Source organism: Macrobrachium nipponense, chromosome 3, assembly GCF_015104395.2.
Source record: "Macrobrachium nipponense isolate FS-2020 chromosome 3, ASM1510439v2, whole genome shotgun sequence".
NCBI classification, from domain to species: Eukaryota; Metazoa; Arthropoda; class Malacostraca; order Decapoda; family Palaemonidae; genus Macrobrachium; species Macrobrachium nipponense.
This window is the reverse complement of record NC_087202.1, coordinates 31,406,511-31,425,118: the sequence shown is the minus strand read 5'-3', so window position 1 is coordinate 31,425,118 and position 18,608 is coordinate 31,406,511. Positions and strand designations below refer to the sequence as shown.

Below are 18,608 nucleotides of genomic sequence, written 5' to 3'. Positions count from 1 at the left end.
TTTAGAGTTCATTAGATACCTCTAAGAAGTAAAGAAATTATGCATACGACCAAACAGGGTTAACAGACGAATGTTTGACGAGTACTATTATCATTATTTTAATGTAACCCAACCCCACCCCTCTTTAAAAAGAAAAGCATGCATGCTGAAAATCTAAGGATGCCAGAAAGTAGGCCTTCCTGATTAACTCTACCGTCTCTATTTTGAAGAAGGTCTGCCACAGGAACTTCTTCAGCAAAAAACAGATGACTGTTTAGAACCTTGTGATCTAGTCATTACTTCTTTAACTACAGGCAGTCCCCAGTTATTGACAGACTCGGTTTTATGGTGCTTGTCTGGTGCCATAAAATCTGCAATTTATGGCGCCATAAGGGTTCTTCACGCCAAAAGGGTGCTTATGGCGCTGATAACGCCATTAAGTCACTGAGTTTTGGTTAATAGCGGTTTTCACTTATTGGCACACCCCCAGGAACGGAACCCCCGCTGATAACCAAGGACTGCCTGTATCTGTTTCCTAATCATCAACAAACACTCAATTGTCGTAGACCTTAAACTTATCCAGACTGCCTTGGTGACCTGTAATTCACTGGGTGTTATGCAAGGTGAGGGACTTCTCCCTATGTAGGGGAGTCAGTAACCAACACAAATACACCATTCATTACTCACGGCTCTGTTCTTATTTCCTGAAGACCTCTACAATAACAGCTCACAGGTGGAGGAAATGTGCATGGGCAAAAGATTCCACAGTCTTCCTCTTCAAGCTGGAGACTTGGTCAATGAATGCTGTCATTTCCTCAGCAAAAAGGGCAACAGCTGTCTCCCAGAGGAAATGTGCATGGCAAAAGATTCCACAGCTTCTCTCAACAAGCTGAGACTTGGTCAATGAATGCTGTCATTTCCTCAGCAAAAAGGGCAACAGATGTCTAAACCCCAGAAGGTCTCCCAGAGGATATGAGTCTAGGAGGGGTGAACGTGGTTATCTTTTTGATGAGGTAAAAGCTGTCTAGTCTGCCTCTGTCTGTTTGATGTACAGGAGGAAGACTGCTCCTAGGATAATGGTAGATGACAAACTGGAAGCTGAGGCATAAAAAAATCTGTCATCAAAGTTTTCAATCCTCATCTTATTGGTTGTTGCTTTCTTTGCCCATCCCAAGATCAACATTTTGTGGAATAAGCCCAGGCTCAAGAATCTCAGGTCCTTGATGTCTGATGAAGAATGCAAAGGAAGAAAATCCTTAGGTTTCCTTATGATGAAGTTGGCCAAAAGTTACAAATTACATAATCATCGTAATATGCAGACTACTATGGTCTGAGCTGCCACAATTGAAGGCTTTGTTTGCAGCCAAAATAGAACTGGCTGTGAATAGAACCGCTATAACTGGTTGGCGATCAATAGGAACTCCTGCAAGAACCTCTCCCTAGTGTCAGACTTAGCGGGCATTACAGGCAAAATAGCAAACTGGGCTGGAGTGCTGGTAAAATTCTCAATCAAGGACAATATGTGAAGAGCATGTGTTTCCAGCATCCTTAGATGCAATAAAACTTGTAAAGCCTGTGGTCTAGCAAGTTAAAGGTATTAGGAGCAGCCATCAGTCAAATCATATTCCATTCAAGTTTCTTCCCCTTCATCCTAGGCCTTGTGTCTCTAAGGATATATGTACCAGAAAAATGTAACAAATCTGCTGCTCAAAGTGCTGCAGCAAAATACTCACTCTCAAGACAATATGGTCACTGAAGGCTGTAGGCTTTGCAAAGATAGTTCCACCTCAGAAGAGTTTCTCTATTATATGGCTCTGGCTGCTCCAAATCACTTAATCTTTAATTGAAAAATGACAAAGTTTCTAAGACAATTTGTATTTTTCATAGCTATAAACCTGAGGTCTTAAAAATAGGATAATTTCTAGTGCCTAGCTGGATCCAGCTAAATTGCAGAGGAAAGCAAGGAATCTTGTGAGATCTGGCAATGCATGCATATATCAGGTGAACAGTGGTCAAGGACCATGCACCCCACTCATGCCACAGCATCAGTCTTTCCCAACTCAGGATTTCTTAGCAAGACAGAGGTGCAGCTACAGGCAGGCAGTATAATGTTAAGACCTCAGGTTTGTAGCTATGAAAAATAAAAATTGTCTTAGAAAATTTGTCATTAGTTCATACATAAACAAACCTTTGGTCTTAACAATAGGATAGACTTACACTTGGAGGGAGGTACAGACATCTTAAACTGGTTTGGGGCCTACCCACCAGTCCAGCTCCAGAAGAAATAACTTCCGGAGAGGGACTGATGCCCGCGAGAAGCTAGATACATTGACATCTAACCACCCAGACCCTGAGTGACGTACAATGATATATGGGAGAATCATTGCATAGGGAACTAAAGAGAAACTTTCACTGTCCAATAACAAACCAACAATCCAGGGTTTGTTACCACTCCCAACTCCCCCTTGCCAAGGAGCGGAGCATATGCTACCAAATAGAGGGTTGGTTATTTGCATACCAAGCAACAAAACTATCAGTATGACTACCTTACTCACCTGTATCAGACCAGTCCAGTGAATGACGTGTCTATTCCTCAACCCACCCGAAGGAAGAAGGAAAGATTACAAGAGAAAAGAACGAGACCAGCCAACCTAACTCCATTCTCTCATCCACACAATCATCTTAGGTAAGATACAAATGAGCCCTGTTAAGGGCAATGATGAGTTACACAATCTGTTGGGCAGCCACCACAGGACCCAGGGAAAACGTGTCCATAGATCTGTGGGCAACATCGTCAAGATAGAAACAGGTGAACGTGGACTAGCGTAAACAAGTACCAGCGCTCAGCACTCTATGTACAGCCAAGTTCTTTTTGAAAGTCAGAGAGGGACCAATACCCCTAATGTCATGTGCTCTAGCCTGCACAGAGGTGGCGGCGAAATCATCAAGAGTCAAGTATGCCTGTCTGATGGCTTCCCGTATCCAAAAAGAGATAGTATTCTATAACACCTCTTTCTTTGTACGTCCTGTGCTAACTAGAGGTCTGTGGCAGCCTGGTCTAATGTGCCGTGTCCTTTTAAGATGGCAACACAGAGCCCTGACAGGACACAACAAAAGTTCTTGAGCATCATCACCCACAAAGTCATTCAGTGATGGAATGGAAAAGGAGGTGAACATATCATTGTGCACAGAGGGATTCTGGGTCTTGGCCACGAATTCTGGGACAAATTCGAAGGACACTGACCCCCAACCCCTGGTGTGCTTCACATAATAGCTCAGACTGTGCAGCTCCCCACTCTCTTTGAAGATGCCAAGGACAGGAGGAAAACCGTCTTGAGTGCCAAGTTCCTGTCAGATGAGCGACACAAAGGCTCATATGGACCCTTCGTGAAACTTCCCAGAACCAAGGAAACATCCCATGCCGGAGGCTTGAGCTCCCTAGAAGAACTCGATTGCTCAAACCCCTTAACTAGCAAGGAGTTTCCAGGATGAGATGTCAATACTTCTAAGGCGTAACACTAAACTCAGGGCTGCCCTGAAGCCTCTAATGGCAGAAACGGACAAATGTTTCTCATCCCTGAGGAAGGTTAAAAAGTCTGTTACATGCTGAATAGAGGTTGGGAGTAGAGAAAAACCCCATTTATGACACCAGTCAAATTAATCGTCCATTTGCCTTGGTAAAATGCAGAGGTCGACCTTTTGAGACTGCTGGACATAAGCCATGCTGTTCTCTGAGAAAAGCCTCTCGCTCGGAAGAGATACTTGATAGCCTCCAACTGTGAAGAGACAGAGATTCTACTGACTGGTGGAACCTTTCTGCATGCGGCTAACACAGGAGATGCTGCCAAGGGGCAATTTCCCTCGGAACTCCGACAACGACAGCAGATCTGGAAAACCATTCCCCCTGAGGCCTCAGAGGGGCTACCAAAGTCATCCTGAGACCCTGTGAACTCATCAGCCTGTTCAGGACTTGACGGATCAAACAAAACGGAGGGAAGGCATACACCTCCAGGTTGTCCCAGGGATGTTGGAACGTGTCCTCTGCTAACACTAAAGGATCTGGAACCACTGAACCGGGATATTATCTCCAGTTTCCTGTTGAACTAGGTTGCAAAAAGGTCCAGCATGGGTCTCCCGCAAACCTGACAGAGCTTGCCTGCTACTACTTGATGAAGGCAGGCCTCCGTGCTTGTTCACACAAGTGACCACCGTGGTGTTGTCCGACATGAGAACGACAGAATGACCCTCTACTTTCTCCCGAAACTCCTTCAGACCCAGGAAGGCTGCCTTCAACTTGAAGACGTTGATATGCTGCCGTTTGTCCTCCAAACTCTAAACACCTGAGGCAATGAGGCCTCCTAAATGAGCCCCCAACCTGAGAGGAAGGCGTCTGAAAACAGAAGGAAGTCAGGAGGGAGAGAACGCAGAGGAACACCCTTCAAAAGATTTCAGTTGTCCAACCACCAACGAAGGTCTTCTCTCACTTTCAGAGACAGAGGAAGATTTAACAGGGGCGAGTCCTCCACCAAAGACCAGAATTCCCCCAGCCTCCATTGTAGAGACCAAAGACGAGCATCTCCATCTTCAGTCCCTCCATAAGGGACCAGCTCCATAAGGGAAGACAAAACTCCCAGAAGAACCTGCCACTGATGTGCTGACTGATGTGGTTCCAGCAGGAAGTCGCACGCCACCACTCACAACTTCTCCAACCTCTGATCTGACAGGAAACTCATGCAACTGCTGTATTGATGACCATGCCCAGGTAGAGAATCTTTTAACTGGGTACGAGGTTTGACTTCTGGTTGACCACAATACCCAGTTCCGGACAGAACCAGACAATCTCTGTCCTGCAGCAGCTTCTCCCTGGAACCTGCCAGGGCCAACCAATCATCGAGGTGCCTCAGCAAACAGATCCCCTGAGCATGGGCCCAACTTGTGAACAATTGAGGGGCTGCGGTCAGCCCGAAGCACAAGACTTTGAACTCGAAGACCTTGTCTCCAAGAGAGAAGTGAAGGTACTTCTTGGACGTCAGATGAATAGGGATCTGGAAATATGCATCCCTCAAGTCTATCGACAGCATGAAGTTGCCTTCCCTCACAGCTGCCAACACTGAACATGGGGTCTCCATCTTGAACCTCGTCTTCCTGATGAAGTGATTCAAGGTGGATAAGTCGATCACAGGTCTCCAACCTCCCAACGCCTCGGGCACTAAGAAGATGTGACTGTAAACTCTGGAGATGGACACACCACTTCCTCTATCGCATCCTTGTCCAGCAACCTGCACTGTCTACGAGAGTTTGGGGAGAGGAGTCGATGGTGGTAGATACCGCACCCGTAGTACATTTACTACGACTTCTCCACCCCATAATTGCCATTTGTCCCAATGGCGTGCCAGGCTCCCCCCCCCCCCCCCCCCCACCCATGGCACAGGAGAGGGAAAGGCACCTAACCTACTGACAACCCCCTTTATCTCTGCCCCTTTGGCCCCTTCTTGGCTTAAAGGAACGGGAGCAAAAGGAACATAGGTCCTCTGACCTAGGCTGTGATGAGCAGGGAGGCCCGCCGAAACCGAACTCCTTGACGGCCTACCAGCCGAAGAACTTTCGTGACTGCTGCTGGGCAGGAGGAGGAGGGAGTAGAACAGATATCTCCAAGGATGAGACTCTGACTTAGACACAGCCTGGTGCACTAATCTGTCCTTGGTGTCAGCCCAGCGCTGGTCTATCGCATTTTTTTCCTCCAGCTCGGTCTGAGAGAACAGGAGTTGTGATTCCAGATCTCCATTCCTCAATGCCAACAAGGACTTAGGGTCAACTGATCTTTCCATCCTGGATAAATGCCGCATCTCTTCTAATCAGGAGAAGGTTAGCCCATAAATTAACACTGAGGTGAGCAAGATACGAGAACGCCTTGCCTCCGGACTGTAACAAACTGGAAAGAGAGGAAGCACTCACCAACCCCTCTGGGGACCAGTCAGAAGCTATCTTGGCAATGACCGCTGACCAGAAGTCCAGCCAAGTTACCATCTGCAACATGGAGGCTGCCGTAGACTCCAACGCTGAGGCATCCTGTGGAGACAAAAGGATGGCAAGATGCCTCACCGACCTCACCTGCTCCAAAGTCAATTCCCGGCTTCCAGACGAATGACATCTGGGTTAAGATGACGCGACATCAAGTATGCAGTTAGTAGCATAGTACTTCCTATGCCTCGTGAGAGGTGGAGGAAGCAACTTGGTAGAGCCAGCCCCTAAAGCGAAGCAATCCGTCCCGATCTGAAACAGAGGTGTTAACCCTACGCAAGACTGACTGGACATGCCCCGACAAGGAATTGAAATGATGCCAACCAAGGCTTCAAGCAGGAAGGAGTGAAGGACGACTGAGCCTGAGTCCTACTCTCCAAATTGTTGAACCCACTAATGAGATCAACCACTTCTGTAAAGGAAGACAAAAACTCTTGCATGTCTTCCTTCTGCTCTGGCAACGGAGACAACGACGAGAAGGATGTGCAGACTTATCTAAAGCATCCTTCCTTGTATAAGAATTAAGCAGAAAAAATCAGCAGCCAAACAGCCAAAACACCAACTAACCTGTATGGGCTAGATCCAAGCGCCAACTCCTGCAACGAACCAACCACAACACTAGGGATATCACTACGCACTCTCCCAACAGATGACCCTCTAACATGGCCACGTACGAGCACATCGCGGGACGGATGTACGAACGTGTGTAGGTAAGGAATCTCGAACACTCAAGATAGAATGAGAATCCCTCAGTCAAAACCCTTGGAAGTACCGGGGAGAGGGGCAGGCAAACACACCTACTGCACCAACTCCGCGCTCACAACCTTTGACCTCTTGAAAGGCACCTTGAGATCCCTACGGCGACGAATAGGCCCTGGAGAAGAAGCGGAAGCACCTGCAACATGTGCATGAACGTGGGAGGTTGCAACATGCTCGCACGACTTGATGCAGCGGACGAAGCAACCACTGCAGATCACACATGGGAAGAAACAGTAACACCAACACTCACAGGAACACGGGCGTGCTGCTCCTCACTCGCAGATGAAGAGAGGGGAAAGTCCTTTGCCTTCCAACGCTTGATATGCCGATGCGGTGGAGATGGGGGGGGGGGGGGGGGGGATGGGGGGAGGAGAGGAGAAGACAGCACCTACACAATCTCTTCGCAGGAGGCATGAGCAAGCAACATGCTTGTTTCCGGTCCTCCCAGCTGACATGGCAGCTAACTTATCTTCCAAAACAGAGTCCAATCTCTTAAGAACCGCCTGGCATAAAGCCTCAGATGGATCAGCAAGAGAAGGGGGCCGACAACCTGGAAGGGAGATGCAGCGAGCTGGATGGCAGAGATGACGTTATGGCAGCAAATGATGATGACACAGATGAGCGAGGCAGCACAGCAGAGACAACTAGGAGTGACATCATAAGCGGCGATGATATCATGGCTTCCACTCGATTTGAACAGGAAGCAGACGCCACAGGCGGAGGGATACAAAATGACTGACCCTCTGACATCACTAACGGGGCTGACATCACGGCTTCCCTCTGACTCGCAGAAGTGGCAATAGTCACTGGCGGAGCAATACAATATGGCTGGCCTCAGCTACCAACGAAGACGAAGCCAAGAGGAGGGGAGGGCCTGGACAGCATGAAGAGGGGGGTAGTGAGCATCCAAGAAGTGTGTCAGCAAACCCTCCAAGGAGTGGACCCCTGTAGCCCAAGCGTTCCCCAGAGCGCCACCATTACTTTTTCTCTCTAATCCACTGGATTTCAACAAGCTATGCAAGCACAAACTTTGGCATTAAATCAATCTGCAATAAATAAATTATTGAGAGAATTCATCAGGTTAGGCTGAGGTTACTGAAACAGTAGTTTCCCTCCCACTCCAGTGTGTTTGATACTTATGCCACATCTAAAATATTGTATTCAAGGCCACATATCCTTCATCACTGATAAGAGTAGAGTTCAGGTCTAGTGCAGATATGGAAAAGGCAGAATAGCAAGGTGTCACTTGTGGCCAGGCAAACAAAAATGAATTGCACAATGAAGTGAATACAGTACTGAACAGAGATCATGCAGTAATCTAATTCATGACAATCAGATTGATCATACTGTAAAACTGGCTAGAAAAAGGGGGACTGTCTTTAACTGTGAGGGAGGAAGTTGTTTCCTCTACAAGTCTAACATGCCAGCTAGTGTCTCATCAAGCAGCATTGGATGAGTCTTTTAAACTGAGTACGTACTAGTCTATTAACAAAAACTGGTAAGATAATCAATTTGTGAGACAATGATATGAAACAAAATTTTAGGGTAACAGGATGAGTGTCTTTTCATGAAGCTGGAAGATGACAACAAAGTCAATAATCTGCTACCTGGTAGGGTTACTCTACTAAATCAAACTACTAAATTAGGGTGGGTTTTTCCAGACTAATAACAGTAATGGAAGACAACTATAAATTGACATACCGTAAAACACACAACCGTGTATCTCCCCACCACCTGAATGAGAATATAAATGACTGTGATGCTTTTGGAGCTGGAACTACAGCTGGACGTCCAATTATCAGATCAAGGCGGCCCTGTAAGAATGAAAGTAAGAAAAACAAAATTAACAGCACAAGCTTTATGCATCATATACACAAATACTTTTTAGAAATCTTTCCCTGATCTTGGTAGTATGTACTACATATATTCTATGATTACAAATCCCCTCAAGACTAAATAGGCTGCTTAACCTTTGAAGACACATTTTTGGGGTTGGGGGTCCCTCCTCTTACAATTATCAAGGGTTGGGTGATATGGTACTACACCAGGCAAGAAAGGTGACTACAATTTAGGAAGGGTTGAAATAAAACTATATTCGTTAACCAACTAGCATATATGGAAAAATAAATTGCTTTAAACAAAATCTTACAAAAAAATACATTACAAAGTGAAGAAATTTTAAAACTGGAGGATTAAAAAGCAATAGGGAAGTCTGATTACATTCCATGATATTAGGAATACTGCATTGTCTATGCATCTAGTTGGATAAAATGACAATTTTTAAAAGTAAATTGTATTTTATCTAAATAGACAAACCAGAGGTCCTTTACATTACGAATTACTTTCGGTGAAGCTGGAAAATAGCAGCTGGACTTTTGAAAAATGATATTGTTATGATACAATAAAGTTTCATACATACTTACCTGGCAGATATATACATAGCTAAGACTCCGTCGTCCCCGACAGAAATTCAAATTTCGCGCCACTCGCTACAGGTAGGTCAGGTGATCTACCGGCCTGCCCTGGGCGGCAGGACTAGGAACCATCCCCGTTTTCTATCATATTTTCTTCTCCTTCCACCTGTCTCCTGCGGGGAGGCTGGTGGGGCCTTTTATTGTATATATCTGCCAGGTAAGTATGTATGAAACTTTATTGTATCATAACAATATCATTTTCATACAATCAACGTACCTGTCAGATATATACATAGCTGATTGGCACCCTTCGGTGGAGGGTAAGAGACAGCTACTATATGGAATAGACAGGTAAACAACATATGTTGTAGGTATAATAAAAACCTTGGTTCCTACCTGATAGGTGGTAGACTTCGTGGGTGTTTGCCCAGTAGTCTGCATCACCTCAAGAAACTTTAGCGAGATATGTGATCTATGGCCAAGAGTTCTTGTGGGTCTGCCGATGGGGTCTTACCCACTTACTCGGCAGAGCCTAAAAGGACTTTGTCAATGGTGCGATCCACTTATATGACAATACACCTTATGAAGGAGCACACAACCAATCCCGACCACCTGATCCTAACCATATGTTAGAACTAAGGATTGTTACGAGTTATCCCCGAACTCGTCACAACAACCGTAACTCAAAAACCACTACGCACACACACATAATTTTCAAAAAAAAAAAAAAAATTATACCCAACTAATTGGATATGACAAGAATTCTCTTACTGAACAACATAGACGGCCGCCGTGCGAGCTAAGTCCTCCATTGTTCGAAGAGACTCTCGACCATATCCAAAAAGAGAACAGTATATACATTTAAGGATTGGGTGTCGGGCTCCCGTACCCAGAATCGTATCTGCCGATACTGATAGGACCTAGAGAAAAAAACACTTCTCATACGTCACACGCACGTCTTTTCAAGTAATGAGATGCAAATACTGAGTTGCATCTCCAATATGTCGTATCTATGATGTTTTTAAAAGCGACATATTCTTATAAAACGAGAGAGACGTCGCTACCCGCTCTTACTTCATGAGCTTTTACTCTTAGTAGTTGTAAACTGTTCGTCAGGACAGACCTTATGAGCGTCCGTAATGACGTTTCTTACAAAGAACGCCAGAGCATTCTTGGACATCAGTCTTGTGGGTCTTTTACCGCGCACCAGAGACCTTGTCTAGAGCCTCCCAACTGACGCTTTCTCTGAAGGTAGAACTTCAGCGATCTAACAGGGCATAGAGACCTCTCTGCTTCTCTGCCTACGAGACTCGACATTCCTTTGACTTCGAATGACTTAGGCCAGGGATTCGTGGGATTCTCTGTTTTTCGCTAAAAACAGGGTCTTAAACGAGCAAATAGCCGAGTCTCCCTTGAATCCTACTTTATCCTGCAGAGCTTGTAATTTCACTAATTCTCTTTGCCGTAGCTAAAGATAATAGGAATATGCATTTTTCTAGTTATGTCTCTAAACGATGCCAGATGAGGAGGTTCGAATCTATCCGATGACAGATATTTGAGGACTACGCTCCAGGTTCCAGTTCGGAGGTACTGGTTCTTAGACTTTGAAGTCTCAAACGATCTTATGAGATCGTGGAGATCTTTGTTATTTGCCAGATCTAATCCTCTGTTCCTGAATACAGCCGAGAGCATACTTCTGTATCCCTTTATTGTGGATACGGCTAGATGAGATTTTACTCTCAGGAATAGCAAGAAATCAGCAATTTCCGCTATAGAGGTAGAGGAGGAGGACAACTTCTGGATCTACACCACCTTCTAAATACCTCCCACTTCGACTGGTATACTTTCGTAGTGGAGGTTCTGCGTGCTCTCGCGATCGCGCTTGCCACTTCGCGAGAAAAGCCTCTCGCTCTGACAAGTCTTTCGATAGTCGAAAGGCAGTCAGAGCGAGAGCGGGGAGGTTTTGATGGTACCTCTTGAAGTGTGGTTGTCTGAGAAGATCCGTCCTTTTTCTTGGTAGGGATCTTGGAAAGTCTACGATCCACTCTACCACCTCCGTGAACCATTCCTGGGCCGGCCAAAGGGGGCTATTAACGTCATCCTCGTCTCCTTTGACGCAACAAACTTTTTCATTACTAACCCCAGGATTTTGAATGGTGGGGAAAAAGCATAAACGTCTACTCGAGACCAATTTAGTCAGGAAGGCGTCTACCATAAGTGCTCTTGGATCTTCCACGACCGAGCAGCAAAACACTGGGAGCCTTTTTGAAATGAATGTTGCGAAGAGATCCACATGAGGAGTCCCCCACAGAGACCAGAGATCGAGACACACTCCCTCTTGTAGTGTCATTCTGTTATGAAGGACCTGGTTCCTCCTGCTGAGCCTGTCCGCCCTCACATTCTTTACTCCCTGTACGAACCTTGTCAGTAGGGAGATGTTCTGTGAGACGTCCAAAGTAATAGGGTCTCTCAGTCAGCTCGTAAAGGAACGAGGAGTGCGTCCCTCCCTGTTTCCGAATGTAGGCAAGTGCGGTGGTGTGTCCACATTTACTTGCACTACCTTGTTTGATACCAGAGGTTCTAGACTCTTCAAAGCCAGATGTACGGCGAAGAGCTCCTTGCAGTTTATGTGCCAAGTCACCTGTGCTGGTTCCCAGGTGCCTGACACCTCTTCTGCGCCTAATGTCGCTCCCCAACCTCTCTCCGACGCGTCGGAGAAACAACACTAGGTCTGGGTTCTGTGTTCTTAGAGAGATCCCTTTGTTCTCTTCCAGAGGGAGCAACCACCATTGTAGGTGTGACTTTGTCTCCCTTGGAATGGGAAAAACAAAAAGTCTGAACAGTTGTCCGGTTTTCCAGCTCCAAGACCTCTTGAGGAAGAATTGAAGCGGACGAACATGTAGTCTTCCTAGAGGGAAGAATTGTTTGTAGCGAGGAAAGCGTCCCCAGAAGGCTCAACCATTCCCTCGCTGACGTTTGTTGTTCCTTCTCTAAGAAGAGAGAGACTATACGCAAACCTTTTGCGATTCTCTCTTGCGAAGGAAAAACTCGAAAACCCCGAGAATCCATCCGAATCCCCAGATAGACTAGGTCTTGTCTGGGGGTCAGCTGAGACTTCTCGAGGTTCACGAGCAATCCCAACGCTTTGATCAAATCTAGAGTTAACATTAGGTCCTCCAAGCACTGTCTCTCTGATCTGGCCCTGATGAGCCAGTCGTCCAGATACAGAGAGATATTTACTCCTTTGAGGTGAAGAAACCTCGCCAATTCTTCATCAGGCTTGTGAAGACCTGAGGAGCTGTGGACAGGCCGAACACAAGGCTCTGAACTGAAAGATCCTTCCCCCCGTCATGAAAACGGATGGTACTTCTTCGATGAAGGGTGGATCGGGACATGAAAGTAGGCGTCCTGGAGATCTAGAGACACCATCCAATCTCCTTGTCGTAATGACGCTAGGACTGAAGCAGAAGTCTCCATGGAGAACTTCTCCTTCTGAACAAATTTGTTCAGAGAGCTGACGTCCAGTACTGGTCTCCAGCCTCCCGAGGCTTTCGCCACTAGAAAAAGGCGATTGTAAAAAACCCCGGGGAGTTTTGATCCAGTACTAGTTCTATCGCTCTCTTGTCCCACATTTGTTCCACCATCGATCGAAGAGTATCCCTCAGCACAGGGTCCTTGTACTTGGCTGATAGTTCCCTTGGTATTGACGTTAGGGGAGGAGCGTTCAGGAAAGGGATACGATATCCCTTCCTTATGATAGCCAATGCAGACGCGTCTGCGTTTATCAGTGTCCAGGCCTCCACGAATCCTAGGAGCCTGGCACCTACTGGTGCTTGGAGGAGAGATGTTTCATTTTCCTTTTTTAAAGGGACGAAAGGCAGACCTACCTCTCTTCTCCGGAGCCTTCCTTCTTGCGGGAGGTCTGGAGGTCGGACCACCTCGAAAGGGCTGCAATGATGTACTAGGTCCTTCTTGTCATATGTAGAAACAGGTTTCTTCTTCCTAGCTGACTGCGTCAGAAGATCCTGAGTCGCCTTCTCAGTTAAAGAGTGAGCAACGTCCTTCACTAACTGAGAAGGGAACAAAAAGTCAGAAAGAGGCGCATACAGTAGAGCTGCCCTCTGAGCATGCGAGACTGCCTTTGTTAAGAAGGCGCCATACACCGTCCTTTTCTTTAAAAGACCTGCTCCAAATAATTGAAGAGATTTCAAAAGATCCATCCTGTACCGCTTTGTCAATGCAGAGAAACAAAATGCATAACAGGGCTTCAGGTTCGATTCCTTCTGAATCATGGGCTTTCTTGGACATCACCCCAAGGGACCAATCTAAGAAGTTGAAGACTTCCAATACATGAAAGAGTCCCTTGAGGAGATGATCCAGTTCTGAAATACCCCATGTAATTCGTGCAGAATTGAGACTTGGACGCCTTGAAGCGTCAACCAAAGTCGAAAAATCTGCCTCTGTTGTAGAAGGGAGAGATATACCCATATTCTCTCCCGTCTTATACCATATGCCTCTTTTCCCAGCTAATCTTGCTGGAGGCATGCAAAAGACTGTCCTGACTAAGTCTTTCTTAGACTTCATCCATGAGTCTAAGGCGTGTAATGCCCGCTTCATCGAGATGGTGGGTTTCATTTTTAGAAAAGACGAGGGCTTCTTCGTCTTACGCACTGGAAAAGAGCGAGCGCGGAGAAGGAGGAGCAGCAGGAGTCAAACTGTCTCCATACTCCTCAAGAAGCAGGGTAGTCAAAACCTTATAGTTGACAGACCCTCTCTTCCATGATCTTCATCATCCGAGTTTTCCTCCAACTCGGGATCTATCTGAGTCTCTCCGTTCTCCTTTCTGAACTTTCCTCTTCTGGAGGAGACAAACTCCTAATAGGAGAGGGGCTAAGGGATGATACTCTTTCCTCTTTCCCGCTTTAAAAGACTTGGAAGGCGTCACAAGCTCCGGCTTCTCTTGAACTTTAGAAGACGCCTTGTATGACGCTTCCCGTTCTCCGAGCGTCATGGCTGACGTCTCTTGCTGACGTCTTGATGACGCTTCGCGCCTGGAAGACGCTCCGCTCTCTAAAGGCGTCCTACTCGGCGTCACAATATTGGACGGAGCGTCACGTCTAAGATCCGCTTTCAATGACGCTTCACTTCTTAAAAGACGTCTTAAACGTTTCTCTGGCTTTACGAAACTCTCGTAAGCCCCCGTTCTAGCTCTCGAACTCGAAGGCTTCTGCAAGACGTTTAGCAGTTTCACGTCTGTCGACGCTTCTCTTCGAGCAGGTGAGAGAGGACGAGACTTCTTAATTGGAAGCGTCACGTCCTTCCGACGGGGCGCATAAAACTCCCACAAGAGGATGACAGTTGTTCCTGAAACTGCCATAATTATCTTTCTTGGACGCTTCTCCCACGTCTAGTGCATGACGCCTTTCGTCATCACTCGGGGAAGAAGCAATGAAGGGGTACTTCCACACAAGCGCAGGTGACGCTGACGCCACCTTCGCTTTCTTAATAGCAGAACGGAGCGTCATTCTGAGAAGCGACTATGGGCTCGAATCTATGTCGGCTTCATATGACGCTTCACCCAAAGCGGTCTCGATAAGTTCGACTCCTTCCACCCTCGTTAGGTGAGGGAGAGGGAGAGGACGAGAAACACTCGCGAAAGACGCTTTTTCTATAGCGCCCTTGAGCCGCTGCCATGAAGCCAGAGCTAGCTGAAGGGACGTCTGACCGTTGGGGATTCCCCACGACCTCCTTAAGGCTTTCGACTTTCCTTCTCCTCTGGGCATGGGAGCTTGGAAGAGGTCTAGGCCTGGGAGCGTCGCAGGGACGATCAAACGCCCCCTCCACAACATGAGAGAACTCACTTCACTGAAATGTTCACTATCACTAGCCTTACCTTTGGAGTCAGCCATCTTGGACTTCATGTCTCTAATAGTAGCTTTCCGATTGGCGATTTCCGATGCCGAATCCGAAAAAGCACTCTGAGAATGAGATATATAGGGAGAATCTACATCAGTAGGATTAGAATTATCCGTGAAAGGCTCAATAGGCCTTGAACTCACCCTTTCAGCCGCTCTAACTCTATCCCTCTCTAACTTCTTCAAATAAGAAGTCAAAGTCTTCCACTCTTCTGCATTCAATCCCTCGCATTCCTTACAAGTATTAATAGCAGAACACTGAACCCCCCTACATTTACGGCATACAGTGTGAGGATCAACCGAAGCTTTCGGTATCCTCACCCTGCAGCCTACATTCACACACATTCTCACACTCACATTAGAATCAGACATACTGAGAAAAATCCAAAAGAGTTATTCCAAAAACAGTCCACAGTAGCGAATGCCAAAACACGATCCAAATACGTCACCAAAAGCCGAAAAACGTTGATCAAATGTTGAAAAAATGAATCTAAGTCAGGAGGTAATAACAACAATGTTGATACCACCGGCGACAGAGAAAATATGTAGAAAACGGGGATGGTTCCTAGTCCTGCCGCCCAGGGCAGGCCGGTAGATCACCTGACCTACCTGTAGCGAGTGGCGCGAAATTTGAATTTCTGTCGGGGACGACGGAGTCTTAGCTATGTATATATCTGACAGGTAAGTTGATTGTATGAAAATGACAAATTTTCTAAGACAATTTGTATTTTTCACAGCTACAAACCTGAGGTCTTAACAATAGGATCATTTCTAGTGCCTAGCCGGATCCGGTTAAAAAACGGATGAAAGCAAGGAATCTTGTGACATTTGGCAACGCATGCATAGATTGGGTGAAGGATGGTCGAAAACCATCCACCTACGATCATGCATCAGTCTTTCCAACTCAGGATGTCTTAACAAACAGAGGGGCGGTTAGAGGCGGGCAGTATAATGTTAAGACCTCAGGTTTGTAGCTATGAAAAATACAAATTGTCTTAGAAAATTTGTCATTTGTTCATACGCGAACAAACCTTTGGTCTTAACAATAGGATAGGTTCATACTTGGAGAGAGGTACAAGACATCTTAGACCAGCTGGGGGCCTACCCACCAGTCCAGCTTCCAGAAGAAATACCTCTGGAGAGGGACTGAAGCCCATTGAGAAGCTAGGTAAAATTATATCTAACCACTCAGACCCTGAGTGATGTACAACGATATATGGGAGAACCATTGTACGTATAGGGAACCAAAGAGAAACTTTGACTGTATAATAGCAAACCAACACACCAGGGTTTGTACTACTCTCAACTGTTCCTTGCCTAGGAGTGGAGCATATGCTACCAAATAGAGGGTTAGACATTAACATATTAAGTGACCACACTATCAGTATGACTACCTTACTCATTGTATCAGACCAGTCCAGCGAATGACGTTGTCTATTCCTTAACCTGCCCAAAGAAGGACAGGTACAAGAGAAAGAAGGAGACCAACCAACTCACTCATTCTCTCATCCACACAATCATCTTAGGAAAGATACAAGTGTGCCCTGTTAGGGGCAACTATGAGTACACAACCTGTTGGGCAGCCACCACAGTACCCCGGGAAAATGTGTCCATAGATCTCTGGGCAACATCCTTAAGATAAAGAGGCGAACGTGGACTGGCGTAACCAAGTACCAGCGCTCAGCACTCTATGTACAGCCAAGTTCTTTTTGAAAGCCAGAGAAGGACCAATACTCGTAACGTCATGCGCTCTAGCCTGCACAGACGTGGTGGTGGAATCATCAAGAGACAAGTATGCCTGTCTGATGGCTTCTTGTATCCAAATTCCTAGACACCTCTTCCTTGTACGGCCTGTGCTAACAAAAAGTCTGAGGCAGCCTGGTCTAAGGTGCCGAGTCTATTCAAGATAGCAACGCAGGGCCCGGACAGGGCACAATAAACACTCTTGAGCATCACCACCCACAAGTCATTCAAGGATGGAATGGAAAACGAAGTGAATCTGTCATCGTGCACAGAGGGAATTTTGGGTCTTGGCCACGAATTCTGCGACAAATTCGAAGGACAATGACCCCCAACCCCTGGTGTGTTTCATCTCATAGCTCAGATCGTGGAGCTCTCCTACCCTCTTGGAAGATGCCAAGGCCAGAAGGAAAACCGCCTTGAGCGTCAAGTTCGTCTCAGTTGAGCAACGCAAGGGCTCATATGGACTCTTAGTGAAGCTCTTGAGAACCATGGAAACATCCCAAGTCTAAGGCTTGAGCTCTCTAAGAAAACTTGACTGCTCAAACCCCTTAACTATCAAGGAAAGTTCCCACGAAGAGATGTTGATACCTTTAAGGCGTAACACCAATGGCCACCCTGTAGCCTCTAATGGCAGAAACGGACAAATGTTTCTCGTCTCTGAGGAAGGTTAAAAGTCTGCTATTCGCTGAATAGAGTTGCGAATGTAGAAAAACCCTGACACAACATCAATCACAGTAGATCGCTTATTTGCCTTGGTAAACAGCGGAGGTCAACTTTCTGAGACTGCTGGACATATGCCCTGCTGTCCTTCTGAGAAAAGCCTCCCGCTCAGAAGAGAAACTTGATAGCCTCCAATCGTGAAAAGACAGGGATTCTACTGACTGGTGGAACATTTCCGCATGAGGCTGACAGATGTCGCCAAAGGGGAATCCCTCAACCTTGAACTCTGACAATAACTACAGCAGATCTGGGAACCACTCGCCTGAGGCCACAGAGGGGCTACCAAAGTCATCCTGAGACCCTGTGAACTCATTAGCCTGTTCAAAACTTGACGGATCAAACAAAACGGAGGGAAGGCATACACCTCCAGGTTGTCCCAGGGATGTTGGAATGCGTCCTCTGCCAGTACTAAAGGATCTGGGACCATTGAAAGGCATCTTTGAGTTCCAGCAGTGTAAATTTTGTATTACGTATATAGTTCGTAGGTCCTCGTGGAGGGACCATAAGAAGCGCACTCCTCGCGATCACTCCTGATCGCCTCGCTCTTCCTGGTGTAGCCTGAGGAAGTTGGAGTGATCGGAGAGGAAGACCTGACGCTCCCTCCCTCTTCCAACAGAACCGGTGGTGCTGGGGGGGTGTCTGCAAGCAATCGTCAACCCGCGTGACGATCGAGCTGCAGGGCTGGTTGCACAGCTCCTCTGGGGGGAACCGCTGGACCAAGAACCACGGCGACGGTCCTGAGCGTCAGGTGAGCTGCTGCCAGTCCCCCTATCCGCCCGGTCCCGGTGGGCCCGGGGGAGCGGTGGTCAGGGGACCGGTATTAGTCCACTGTCGCGGTGGGAGCAAGGCCTGTCCTCACAGCACACACAGTGCCTGGACCAGCCGAGGCTGGTCCTGGCGACTGAGGGGATCTCTTCCTCGCATCAACCCGCGAGCGGTCCGGTGGGACCGTCGCATCAACCCTGGGTACCGGCAGATCGCCACGAGAGCGATCGCTGGCCTGCCGGAGTCGCCTGAGCGACCCCCACCAGTCTTCCGCTCCATGCCTGGTCCTAGC

The 18,608-nt window shown here is 47.0% G+C and overlaps 1 protein-coding gene across 1 annotated transcript in view; it reads right to left on the bottom strand.

Moving 5' to 3' along the window:
* The window catches only part of LOC135221688 (uncharacterized), a gene marked incomplete in the record, with an annotated part of 360,943 nt that overhangs the window by 326,027 nt on the left and 16,308 nt on the right, over positions 1-18,608 (bottom strand). The window contains 1 exon segment of the mRNA XM_064259420.1: positions 8,461-8,573.